Source organism: Hetaerina americana, unplaced genomic scaffold (assembly GCF_022747635.1).
Source record: "Hetaerina americana unplaced genomic scaffold, ioHetAmer1.1.p SCAF_5, whole genome shotgun sequence".
Taxonomy (NCBI): domain Eukaryota; kingdom Metazoa; phylum Arthropoda; class Insecta; order Odonata; family Calopterygidae; genus Hetaerina; species Hetaerina americana.
In genome coordinates this window covers 13901369-13914814 of record NW_027287095.1, presented here as the reverse complement: position 1 = coordinate 13914814, position 13446 = coordinate 13901369, and the positions used below count along the sequence as shown (strand labels likewise).

Sequence of the window (13446 nt, the reverse complement as noted above, 5' to 3'; positions counted from 1 at the left end):
TAGTATGCTGCCCGGTAATCAGTGACATGGAAGGGGATGACCGGACATGTGAGCTCGTCCTTTTTAATGACATTCCTTATTTCTGTTCTTAGTTTGTATGTAAGGATGTTTCGTAAATGATGTCCGGTCGTCCCCCTCCACGCTTCCTTTAAGTGTAACACGAAGTGCCATGTGTTTGCGGAAGTATTGGAGTAGACCTAGTACGGCTGGAGACATAACACCCCCTGCCACACGTCCTTACAACGGCTTGCGGGGTAGTGTAGAGATGTTGGTGAACAAAACCGAACCAAAACCCCTTACCCCAACCTAATTAAAGACACATATATGAGGATTAAGTCCATTATTGCTTGATGCCGCGAATAGATATTCATATTTGAATGTGTACGAGTGGTATTGTACATGTGCTAATATATACTTATCGTAAACGAGGTTATAGTTTTGCATGTATGGGTGGTGCCATATTACCCTTTTTGCACGTCCCTACGTGTAAATAAAGACTTCCAGCTCTGCTCCCAAAATTGGAAACCACTCCACTGGTGTATATCTGTCTGAGCGTCGAATGGGATAACATTGACGTATTAAAAATTAAAAAATGTCTTATTACCATTCGGCCACACCTTTTACACGACTCATTAGTCGTAGGCGCAAGTTAAAATTGCTTCTCCAGAGGTTTCTAAGGGCGGCCTCCAAAATGTATAAGATTATTGGAAATTGGAAGGAATGTGTTAAATTTTGGTTCTTATTTTTAGCGGCTGGAGGCTGAATGTTGGTAAATTCACAGGTCTCATTTTTTTCACTATGTTCGCCAAAATGCCACTGGTGTGCCTAGCAGGTGATTTTTTCATGACAAGCATTCATTATTTTAATTAAAGAACCGAATTGGGAAGGTACTAATTAATGTCTATGACAAATGAAATCGAAGGAACGCGCACTTCTTCCCGGCCATTCAGCTCAAGATAGGGGAATAACATTTCTTGATGATCCAAAATAAAATATATGTTGCATCTGAGAAGGGTCTTTGCGCATATTAAGTGTGCCTACATTTATTCCCATCTGATGAATCGCGGATACAATTCAGTGTCGTACAAAGCAAGCGTATGAATGAAGGGATACTGAAATATCTCATGAAATCAAGACTGACGGAGATCATCTTCAAACTTATTGTTTCCTTCGCTCGGCCGAGGAACGTAACGAAAGAACAATGACAAATGATCCTGGGTGAATAAAAAGTGTGTAGGTGAGGTTACGTCCTTTCGAACATGTTAGCAATTGACACTGAATTCCTAGCATATACGTACTTGAAAAAATTTCTCATTTTTCCTTCGTCAAAAACTATCTCCTTAGAACAAAACTGGATGGAATGGATTGCCATGAATGGTCGCTCAGCTGAATGTCGGGTAACAGCGGCGGGTGGGGGGAGGCAGGGAAATGGGAGATTATTTACGACGGGCTGGGACAGGGGGAAGGGGTTTTGGGAATCACGTTGGGAGAGGGAAACGGGCCCTGGGATGGGGGTTGAGGGAGAGGGCGGCCGGGGTAGGGTCGTGGTGTGCGGTTGCTGTTTGCTCGGGGGAATGAGGTCGTGGTTAGCGCGGTGGCATGCCGTTCGCCCCGCCGAGCGTGCGCGCGTGCCTCCCCCCGCCCCGTGAGTGTCACGCGATGTCATCTCCCCCCCTCCACCGAACTGGTGGCAGGGGGGAGAGGGGACGATCCCTTGGTTCCCACGCTGTGCGGACGGATCTCCCGGGGGCACCCGCAGGGGTCGCTCGCGAACGTCTCCTCCAGCGGCATACCGCCGATCGGGACACGAAGTGAACGCTATCGGTCGAGGGCACATCCTCCAATTCTCGTGGATATAGATATAGGGAATACCCTGTTTCGTCTTCTTCCTCTCCTCGATATAGTTACAGCACGGATTAGGTACTTGCTACGAACCCCAACATTCCAATTCCGGATTTTCCAAAAATGTCGAGTTTTTCGGGAGGTTTCGGTGTTCGACGTTGGCTCGTGGTGATTGTCTCCTCTTAGTTTGTGACCGTTTCTTTGGGACCGGCCTTTGCGGGCCATCATCACGGCGATTGGTGTGGATCCTTCTCCTCTGCCTTCGACCTTCGGACGGAAAGGCTGCTGCGGATGGAGAGGCCTTAAAGAGCCCGGGGCGAAAGGGCCGAACTATCCCTAAACTCCGTTCTCCGATTTGTCGGTGAGTTGTCCTTCGAAGGGCACGGGAACGATGATTGGAGAGCCGTGATTTCATGACCGTGATGGGTTCTTCTCTTTGAGATGTTAAAAGTTTGACCGATAAATAATCTGATTTTACCCGTACGTTATTTTCTCCACCCGTGTGCAAATCCTCGTTTCCAAAATACCAATGAGTTACAATTGGAGATAAATTAATGGCTTTCTTTGCCATATGATCGCATTGGACAAATTTTAAGGCTAGCGTAATGTAACAGCGATACGGGCTCCCTAATTTTCTACTCATGGCATGAGAAGCACTTACTCGGTATAAAATATCATCTCGTCCTATTGACCACTTTCCTACGTTCTCCCAATTTAAAGCTTTCTAGGAGAGTAAAGGAACTTCCGCGATTGCATATTGTCTTATAACCAATACAAGAATTTGATCGACAAATTCATACCTTGAATGTTTTCACTCCTAAAATGGAGCGATCGTTGATTCTTTTAGGGTCCATTGCCTGTAATTACCATCGCTTTCATTTTGTAAGACTGGCAGGAAAAAGTAAGGATTCAAGTGATGGATAAACAATGAGATCAAGTTGTTTTAATCGAATTGCAAGTGTGAAACATTGAGTAAAGTATATTTTTTGAGAATCAGTGTTCAAGGGAATAGTTTGCTATGGTTTTATTTATTTTTGCATAAAGAAACATCATTCATCCTTGTCTTTGTCATTTTTCGTGGATCATTTTATTTTTATTTACGGAGATTGAGACGATTGGAATATCAGTGATATGTAAAACTGATTTTCGGAAATTTGTCAGAAACAAAAGGCGTAGGACATTTCAGTTTCAGTAAGCTTTCATCCGCAAGCATGACTCATTTTTGATACTGAAACAGTTCACACAAAATCATTATTTCAAATCTAGTGCTTTCTACTGTATGAAAGGTTACAGGAGACATTACATTCACACATTTTTGATTTGATTTGCATAAAATACAATAAAAGATATTGAACTTTTACTTTAATTAGATTGAATTATTTACGTTGTAATTGAAAAAATCGACGAATTAGTAAACTGAACTCCAGTAAACGAACGGCTTTGTATTGACTTTTAAGCAGGAATTACATATCCTAATATGTATAAAGCGCAAAGTGTGTGACATTCGCACACTTGGGGGATAAGAGGAAGGGCCAGTCCAGCTTCTTTCACTCTGCTTCCTGTGGTTTCCCACGAAGCTGATACCTGCAAAATCATAGGGCTAGCTTGAAGCAGGGGGTCATCGGTTACGACCCTCTGGAGCAACTTTGGGTCGTCGCGGACAGAGTCCAACACCTCACTAGCAATGTTAACGCGTTGCTGTTTTTGGTCGCAATTGAGAAATTATGGTACAAATTTCGCGGCGACCCGTGTCATGCCCAAATCATTGGTAAAACTTTAATGCCAATCGATATGTATAGGTCCTCAGCACCTTCTCTAACGGTGATTAGACGATTAGCCAATACTATTTTCTTCACTTCATCAATGTTTTCGTCTTTTGCTGGCGTGCACGGGCGTCCGGCAAGCTCATCGTCGTTCACATCTTCTCGGCCCCCTTAGAACATTTTGTGCCACCGATAAACGTTGCTTCGGTCCAAGGTAGCTTCTCCGTATGCCACGGTTAACATTCGGAATGCGTCCGCGCACTTAATTCCGTTTTTCACACAAAATTTGAAACAGATTCTTTGATCCATTTTTTGGAACAGGCAAAAAAACGAAGATTAGGCGAAACACGTCCAAGCAAAACAGTTGTCAAAATTTAACTGAACATTCAAAATGGCCGAACTTTTCGGTATAAGTGAGAGACATAAGTTCCAACATAACGCCACAAAAAAATTGAAAATCTAATAAACGTAACCCGCGAAAATTCAATATTAGCGATAATTTTTCAGCAGACCTCATGTATGGTATACGGGGGCCACCGAAAATAATTAAGTGCCCTCTGACACCTGGATAAAATAATATTCACGGCATTAAAGATCTTTGAATTTATTCGAAAACTAATTTTGGTAGGACGCACAGGGAAATATCCACCTCCTGGATATGCCCTATTATTGGAGTTACCATGGTAAATAATAAAATCCTGAGCAGTGCGTGCTGTAATTAGCTTATAGATTTAAATTAGATTTATATTCAGGAAAGTTATGCTCAGTCGTCTGAACTTCGGATCTTTGCAATACCAAAGGTATACTTTTTTAGAAAACTTGAGAGTAGTTAATTCAACAATTTCAACTCTTCTTTGTATATCTTTAGCAAACATTAGATTCATTTTTGACCCTGACGTTGAATCCTTCAAACATTTTCGAAGTAAATCTTCTTTTAATCAACGGGTATTAAGTCAAACGAAACTCAGTTTACAGTAATTTCTAAGTCATTGCCGTTCCCATTTACTCACTGTCACTGGAGTGATTAGAAAGGGGAAAAGTATGCGGCGGAAATTCGTCTGCATAATATATATGATCGAGGTATAAAGGGAAATTTGGGGGTTCCAAAATCAATATTGCATAATAAGTGCTTTTCTAATTATTACAGATATTTTACTCCATTAACAATGCATATTTATAAACTAGGCTGGTTTGATATGACACTTGGTGAAAAAAAGTTAAAAAGCTATTTTTCTACACAATTCGTCTTTAGTATTCCTATGCTGATCCCATTCCCTTATTAGGATACAGTCAGGTGGCCTCTGAAATGGAAGCCCTTTTGTCAGAGAATAGCGTCTGGATGATTTAGATAAATATAATAATCACTCTTTAGTTCGTTAACTATACTTCAGTCAAAATCGTTTTTTATAAATAATGGAGATATTTTGGCCAAATTGTTATTAAAAATGCTGGCCCTCCAAGGAATGCTGACCTGATCAAACGAAAACGCCTCAGAGGTTAAAAGGCGCCATCTTGGTAACTGGCTGGCTAACCGGTCTCCCTCCGAAAGTTCTCCGTTTCAAAGGTACCCTCATGTCGTCTTTTCATAAAAAAATATCAATCGCTCTGGAATATTCTGTAAAATATTTCACAAAATTTCAGTCGAAAATCTTAATTACATTCCATATCAAAAATTCATCTCCTTATTGCATACGTATTGTACCATACGAGAAGGGATTTTTTTTAAAAATACTACGGCGAGTCTCCTCCCCGTAGATCAATAGTTTATTCCAGTAGCAACATACATAGTTATACAACACTGCTATATGTTGATTGAGGGGATACCTGCTCACGCTTAAATTCCCCTTTTGTCTTCAATCGCCAAAGTTACTCGATGTGAGATTTTTAAACAGTTATTTACATAAACTCTCAAGTATCCAAAACATACATAATAATACATTTGGAATTACACACTTAACCATTCACAGAATACACAGAACATTAGAATTTAGGCACTTCGAGTACAATTAGTACATATTTTCACAATAATCAGCACAAGTACAGAAACATACAACATAATATATACAGATAAAAATAATTTGTATCGTGAATGTATGATATATTTTGATTTTTCGCCTAGTTGTAGAGCACGTTAAATAGGAAAATTAGGGCTGTGAGCACCGTGAGCTTGCTTTCATTATCATGGCAGATTTATTCATCAAAATTTTGTGGTCGTTCTACCGTTGGCGGCAACCTTGGCCAAAGAGTTTAGAAAATCAAGGGAAGAGAGTTTAGCTCAGCGGCAGCAGGAGTCTTAGATGTTCGTTCATCCTGCGACTTTCAAGGAATCATGCACATCACAATAAAAATGCGGGATACCTATGCATCAGGATACTATACATCAGTGCTCCTATTCTGGCCTGGTGGGTCGCGGTAGTTTAGGGTGTAGAGCATTGGACTACTTGACTGGAGGGTCCTGGATTCGACTCCCGAGCAAGCCTCTCTGGGCACCTGCAGCTCCACCCAAGCCATGTGCTTTTTCAGGTACCAATCATCCTGGGAAACCATAACCCGCACAGGGAAAGGAACTGGCCCCCCTACCCTGATGTGTGAATTTCACACGCCTTCGGGCTTAGCACTGGGTGAACTCTACCATCACCTACCAAACCGACCTTCGGGTTGATTACTGTTGTCATGGTTTTTTTTATTCTGGCATGTCAGTGCCTGTATCCTATTCCAAATTCCTGTATCCTATTCTAGTGTAAGCTGAATATAGTATATCGAATGCGGGTCACGGGTTTTCATAAATTTATTAATGATGAACAATATAAAAAGTTCATCGAGTAAAAATAGTCATTTGTGAAATAGTATTTACTACCTCCTTACTCCCCACGGACTCCAACTTGCTGTGGTGAAAGGGCTTGTGCGTTCCGATGACATATAAAGCTGTGCCAGCGGGAGCAATGGTATTTTCTCCTTATATGGTCACCCATTCCAGACAGGAGCCAGACGAACGATAGTCCGCGCAGCATTTGTTCCTTATTCAGGCGGCTGTTAAGGCGTCTGACCCCAATGAGGTGGCCTTTTCGGTGAAATATGTCACATTAAAACACTATTGAGGAATGCAACGGGATTCCCCCTCATTTATTTTCCCATGAATCTATGATGGGCAGGATTGTTAGTATGAGTCCTGGCAACTACGGGACTAGGCCTAACCGGCCAAGTGTCATGCCCTGACGCGGGAGAGGCAAGGGCTTCCACATCATCATCTCCCTAAAGCTGCAAGGTCAAAGAAACAGCAACGTAGAAGACAAAACAGATGACCGAACCATTTGGAATAGGGACATGAAATCTTTGGTCGTTTCTGAGGACAAAAAAAAAAGAAAATATTAAGCGAGACATGGAGAAAGGATATATAGATGTTTTATGGCTGTGCGAGTTGAAATGGAAGAAAGCGGGAATTACTGGATTGCTAGTAACAAAATGTTATTCAGCGGAGGAGAAGAAAGCCATCAAAAGATGTCAATAATACAAAACAGAAATTTTCGAAAAAGCGAAGTAAACCTAGGGCAAGCGACTGATATTTTTGGTAGAAGTTAAAGCTGAACCAATGCACTTGGTCATTTTGCGGGTCCACATGCCACTAAGTAACCAAAGGGAAGAAGAAGGCGGCAGGGTATACGATCAGTTTGAGGATATAATCGCGGATGTTCTGGGAAGGAAACATTTAATAGTAATTGAGGATTGGAAGGTTACCACGGTTTGTTGATAAGAAATGACCGCGGGCATAAAGCAATGTCGATCTGCAGGAGACAGGGTTTAATCTCAACGAACACTTAACATACACACCAAAATAGACACAGGCATGCGTATAAAATGCTGGGGTATTCAGGAAGGTATCAATTAATCTGGATTATGGTTAGACTTAGATTTAGGAACAGCGTGATCAATTCGCAGATTTTTCCGGGTGCGGATGCGGACGCTTTAATCACAATTTAGTAGTTATGAAGTGTCGCATCCGATTCAAAAAGATAAGACAGGGGCGACGTGTTAGGAAATGGAATGTAGAAGCATTAATCGGAACTACGAGGAAAGAATATAAGCAGGCTTTAGAGAAAATTATGCTTGAGGACAGTTAGCTGGGTACTACCATATATTTGAAAAATGGAATCATATCAAAAAGATTATTGAAAATCGCGAAAGAAATATTGGGAAAAGTAAGTGGGATAAGGATAAGGAAACCACATATTACGGACGAGATCAATTGAAAGATAGATTAGGGAAGGAAATGGAAGAATGTAAATACAGAGTTAGGTAGAAGGAAGTATAAAGAGTCAAATAATAAACTTAGGCAGGAAGCAAATGAAACAGCATAAGGTTGATGGAAGACGCAGTGCGAGGATATACAATACAATGTAGAAAGTTTTCAAGGAATGCTGAAATTGATGCGATAAAGTGGAAAGAATGATTAGTGTAATTTTTCCTGTGATTTTCCTCCGTTAGTTTCTCACATCACCCACTTTTTGAGTCACTCCTTCAATTGCTACAAGAGCTATCTATTTTATTTGAATAATTATGCTAAAGCGCATTTTGCACCGCTTCTTGCCTATAATTTACTACGCTATTTCTCTCGCCCATGTGTCGCAGACGTAGAAAAAAAACCTTCTTAACTAGTTTTAATGAACCGTTTCTTTATGTCTGGTTTAGAACCAGTTACCGTTAATAGTTTTGATTTCATAGATTATCCGTTGATCGGTTGATCCGGTCCAATCTAATTAAAATAGCTGCTGTTATCATCTCATTGTTTGCGTTCACATAAGGCAAATGTTACAATGCTCAATATGTCGGTAAAGTCTGAAAATGGCCCCTGACGTCAAGGCACTGAACTGTGAGAAGAAAATCTACAAAATAATTGAATATTAATTAAAAACCGGAACATCGAAGCTATTTTTTCCAATGAATTTGGCTAACACCGGTTTGGAGTTGTTCTCTACGTATGTGTCCGCTCAATTGCTAAAAAGTTGGTTCTGTGCGTTTAAAAAATAGTCTGAAAAAGAAAATAATTGGTTCTTCCTCGCACGTTATACTATGCTCGGACCTTGGTTTTGACTTAAAAAGTCATATTCAGATCGAAAGGCACAACCTGGGTCGTGCGTAATAGAACGTATGCGGAAGAACCAAGTATTTTCTATTTCAGTATGAATAGTTTCCTCGAAGTGACGCCTCCAACCTTCCAACTAATAACTAGCCATTTTGGTACATGATTTATTTCCTTCTATATCTCGTCACAACCTCATGTGGGCTCACCGAACGTGGTCATTCGCTTCACTTTGCTTCTCACATCGTCTTTTACATTTCCCTTCTCAGACGGGTCTCCCTTCACGCAGTTCGGGCACATAATGTTCGTTCCTCCTGCTTTCCGCAGCACCTTCGTATCTACACTACCTGCACATTTTTCGTGTCTTCTCAATGGAATCTTGCGATTAGCATCCATATCTGATAGCCAAACAAAGCTCACGGAGATAGTAGGATAAAATCCTCCTTCACAAGCAGGGGATTTTAGGATGTCATTCTTAATCGAATAAACTCGAGTGAATGTGTTGCGTTCGGGCGAGAGTTTTCAGTTTGCATTCGGGTTCTTCAGGTAAAGTCGTTGTGTTTTACTGAACGCTGTTTCTGTTGTGTGATCTCGAGTTGTGAAAGAGTGTACGTACGACTCTATATCAATGTATGTTTCTCTTATGTTATCTGATGGCCTTATCCACTGATATAATATGGAATTTTAATTATTCCCTAAACGTAAGATTAAATTTCCACCGCCTTTCTATAAATCTCAGCCTACCTAGCAAGCCCATATTTTCTTAGTGACCTGAAAGCCACCGCTAAGGTGTGTTGCAGGGAGGTAATACATACTAGACTCATTTTGATGAGGATATATTACATTCGGATAATGTTATTCTGATCTCTTATCGCTCGTGGAAAAATGACATCTTGAAATGAAATCTTAAATCTATCTGTTCTACTCTCATTTTCTCTAATTTTATTGACATACTTTCTGCTACCGTAATACAATGGGAGTAATAATATATTCTCAACAATAATGCTAAAAAAGACATCCAGTTTATGCATGAGATTTAATCTGTAACTTAACTTTCGTTCCGTGTGTGATTCCCAGTCTAGTTCCTCTAATAATTTTGATACCCCGCTCAATTTATCATAGCAACGTTTTGCAAATATGGTTCTCCTATACAGCACGCGATCCAATTCGGCAATGAATACAACATCATGAAGTGCATGCTAATAATACTAGCAGTATATTCTAAATGAGGCCTAACCAGCCAAATATAACATTTCTCTTGGATCTTTTCATTACATTAGTCCAGTACTCTTCTAATTAATCCTAAATATTTGTTACCTTGCCCACATATTTCTCCGTATGTGTTTCACCTTGGAGAGATCATGAGAGAGGGTAACAACTAAGTAGTAAGATTAAAAACCCACCGCCTCCTATCCTGAACCTTCATTTTTTAATCCCCCCACCCTTTGTTTCACTTCTGATTGCCTGTTTATAACTTTTTCCAATTTTCGGTAGCTTTGGCTTATATTTAAATTGTCAATGGCGAATGTATTTCGTTTACTTCCCAGATAATCTCGTCATCGAAATTCGGCTAATTAAGTCGCTCGGTGATGTCGATGTTTTGTTCGAATCTCGCCTTGGGTCGACCTCTCATCGAATCGAATGCTCAACCGTGTAGGTCACGATAAAAATAAGGATGGAAATGCGAAGGAGGGAACGCAATTACTTTTTCTTTAGAATTGGAGGGTGGGATGGGGCTCAACTCTACGATCGCATTTCTGCTTCGGGGGGAAAGCGCGCGTCACGAAGGAGCGGGATGAGCCCATGCAACCCCACCCCCGAACCCCCTCCATCTCCCTACCCCTCCCTCTTCCTCCCCCAAAGCCCCAACCCTCGACCGACCGCTTGTGTATCCGTCGCGTGGCGATGGCGCGACCACGGACGGTCGGCCAGCCATTTCCAGCCGGGGTGGTATTTTCCTCCGCTCCGCCTCCCCCATCCCATAAACTCAGCCCCCCCTTCCCTTCTCTGTGCCCTCTTCGTGGACGTGATTATGTGGCGTGTCAGTCGGCCCGATGTGTGACGCCTTCTTTCAAATTGGTAGCGCTAGGCATTCACTTAGAATAACTTTTAAGTTGTTCCAAACAAGGATGATTTCATGCGCATCAAATACCTCGCTTTGTTTATATGTACAAGACCAGGCTTATGTACGCACTATGTTCAACAATGATAGAATGCTCCATTGAAGTATTTAGTCAAACTTCAAGGAGTACGCACGGCTCCCAGAATCGTCGCTTCATTCCAAATTGCGGAACTCCAGTCGCAAAATGACCACTCCGACCCCCTGGGTCAATAATTAGTCGATCTCGCTATTAAGCCAACAGGAATCCACTATGCGAATCGTTTCATTTCATGTGTAGAAGCACTACACATTTTCATTTACAAATACTTACTTGCGCCGTAGTTCATACTAAAAGATAAATACAATTATGAATTAGCTGAATTTTAACGGATGAGTGAACACATTATAGAGGGCGAGGGGGCATTATATGGCGAGGGTGAGGTCTACAATTTATCCTAGAGGCCTCCTCACCCCCTCCACCCTCCCGCCACACCCCCTCCTCTCCTCTCCCCACGAATCGAGACTATATAAACAGGCGTAAAGAAAAAGTTTGTTTATTGTTGCTAACCACAGGCACGGCGATATTTTTCAGTGCATGTAAAATGCATACTGCGAGTACTAACTATGAATCATAAAAGTAAGAGATACTGAAGAGGGAAGCTAATGGCGTGGTAATCACGTAGCTTTAAATCCGTGCTTTGAGTGTGCACAACCTTTGCACAGGATGCGAGCACAAGCGGTTCTCGAAGTGTTTAGAAGCGAAACGTCATGGTGCCCGTTAGACCCGATTCATTCCCTTGATTTTTTGAAGACGGTGCCTGAGACTAGTACGGCATCGCTGTCATTAGCGCCCTCCCATTTGCACCAGTGGCTAACTCGCCATCGGGGTTGAGGGTCATCTTTTGCCCTCTGGATCTGTCTATCCGACCAGCACTATGCAATATAATATGTCGGGTCTAGACGTACAAACTCGGCCCTGTCGGCTATGAACGGATGCGAACGAGTCTCTGGAGGTTCGGGAAAAAGTCCCCGAGGCACTTGCACCGACAGGACTTTCAACAGATCTGAACTCCGAGGATCCCGTCTTCTTCCCCATTGAGATGGACTCGTGAGACATTTGACGACACGCGAAATAATATTGAAGAAATGCTTAGAGATGGTGTTCCGCCTCGTTTCTTTCTCACTCTCAAAATTGTATTTGACGCCCCGAAGGTCATTCTTAGCCAAGCTCTCCCCATTTGAACCGAGGGTCGCTGGTTCGAATTCAGCGCAGACTTGCCACTTAAATGGTGTTTTGAGACGAATCCAGTGCTCGCGGGGCGAAATGAAGGAGGCATTTTTCAAAACTGCTCCACTCGACAGCCAGTTATCATGGTGCTCTTCTTTAATGTCGGATGGTTAATCAGGTGGATGACGCGCTCTCGTCTGCTAACCAAACGGTCGCGGGCTCATTTTCCGCCTCAGGTATGGCTGTCGTGTTCACTCTGGTGGCTCGGCCCCTCGGACATCCGACCAGCCAAGAGTGGTTTATCGGGATTCCAAAAGGCTAGGGGACAATCAGGGGCATCCGGAGATAAAATACAGGTATGTTATCCGTCAGCCTGTCGGCCTGCGCCGTTATCTCTGTCATATCGGTAGTCTCGTAATGAGCAGGGTCTAGCCGACCACGGATATCCCTCGACGAATGCTCCTCGCTGGCATCTCTGGACGAAGGTTTGAGTAAATTGTGTTCACAAATAGCTGCAGAATTAAGACTATAAGTTCTCGGTGTGAGATAAAATGTGTTGTGGGACATGGCAAACAAAAAAAAACTTTTCTCAACTTAACGTATAGCTAACCATATGATATATAACCATATTCATCACATTTGGTCGGTGAATTGAGGATAGGTTTTGTAATAGCTCGCCCAGCTAACTATACTCTGGTCCAATTTGGCGAACTCTTTATTCCTTCATATGTCCCTCTCCACATGTTTCCCATCACCGCTACTCGTAATATTCATCCTTTGCTTTCTACTCCCGCAATCGCTCATTCAGTTAAGTGCCATGCCTCCGGATGAGAGCCCCACAATTATTACCCCTCTCTTCCTGAATGCCCTCCCGAAGCTTCTCCCTTCACTCTTCGAAGGACTCGTCCTTCTTCATTTGCGAATCCGCCCTCGCATTTCATGCCCATTATTCTCCTTGAGTCCCACATTTCCATCGCCTCCAATCATCTTTTCCTCTGCTGCTCCTTTCTCCTCTTAAGTCCTAGGGAAGTGAAAAAAAGATAAATTTTCAAATGAATCTCTACCTTGTATCTGGACTAGTACCGCTTCACCGTTGGCAGTTTTGATTCTCGCATTTTGTAACGGACGCTATATTTGGAAATCATTATCGAGACTGAGAGAGGACCAAGAAGTTATTCAGTCAGCTGACCTCTGACTCTGCACTAATTCAGAACTGATGCGCATGAATTATTCTTTAACTAAGCGCATCAATGCAGCAGAAGTTTGCATAAATTTGAATTTATTTTCACACTTTCCGATTGGCTCATCATGGCTTGACTTTGGTGGGAATAGCGGTGCGCTTTGACTTCAATCGCTGGATTTCTTCAAATAACCCAACATTCAATAAGTCCCGGGACTTATTGAACGGGATATATTTTGGGATGCGCTAAGTATA

At 42.2% G+C, this 13446-nt stretch overlaps 1 protein-coding gene across 1 annotated transcript in view; it reads left to right on the top strand.

Moving 5' to 3' along the window:
- The first annotated feature begins 2016 nt into the window (after positions 1–2016).
- The window catches only part of Dhc93AB (Dynein heavy chain at 93AB), a 169222-nt gene continuing 157792 nt past the window's right edge, over positions 2017–13446 (top strand). The window contains exon 1 of the mRNA XM_071591717.1: positions 2017–2203. The gene's annotated coding sequence lies outside the window, so the exon portion shown is untranslated. The remainder of the gene's footprint in view (positions 2204–13446) is intronic.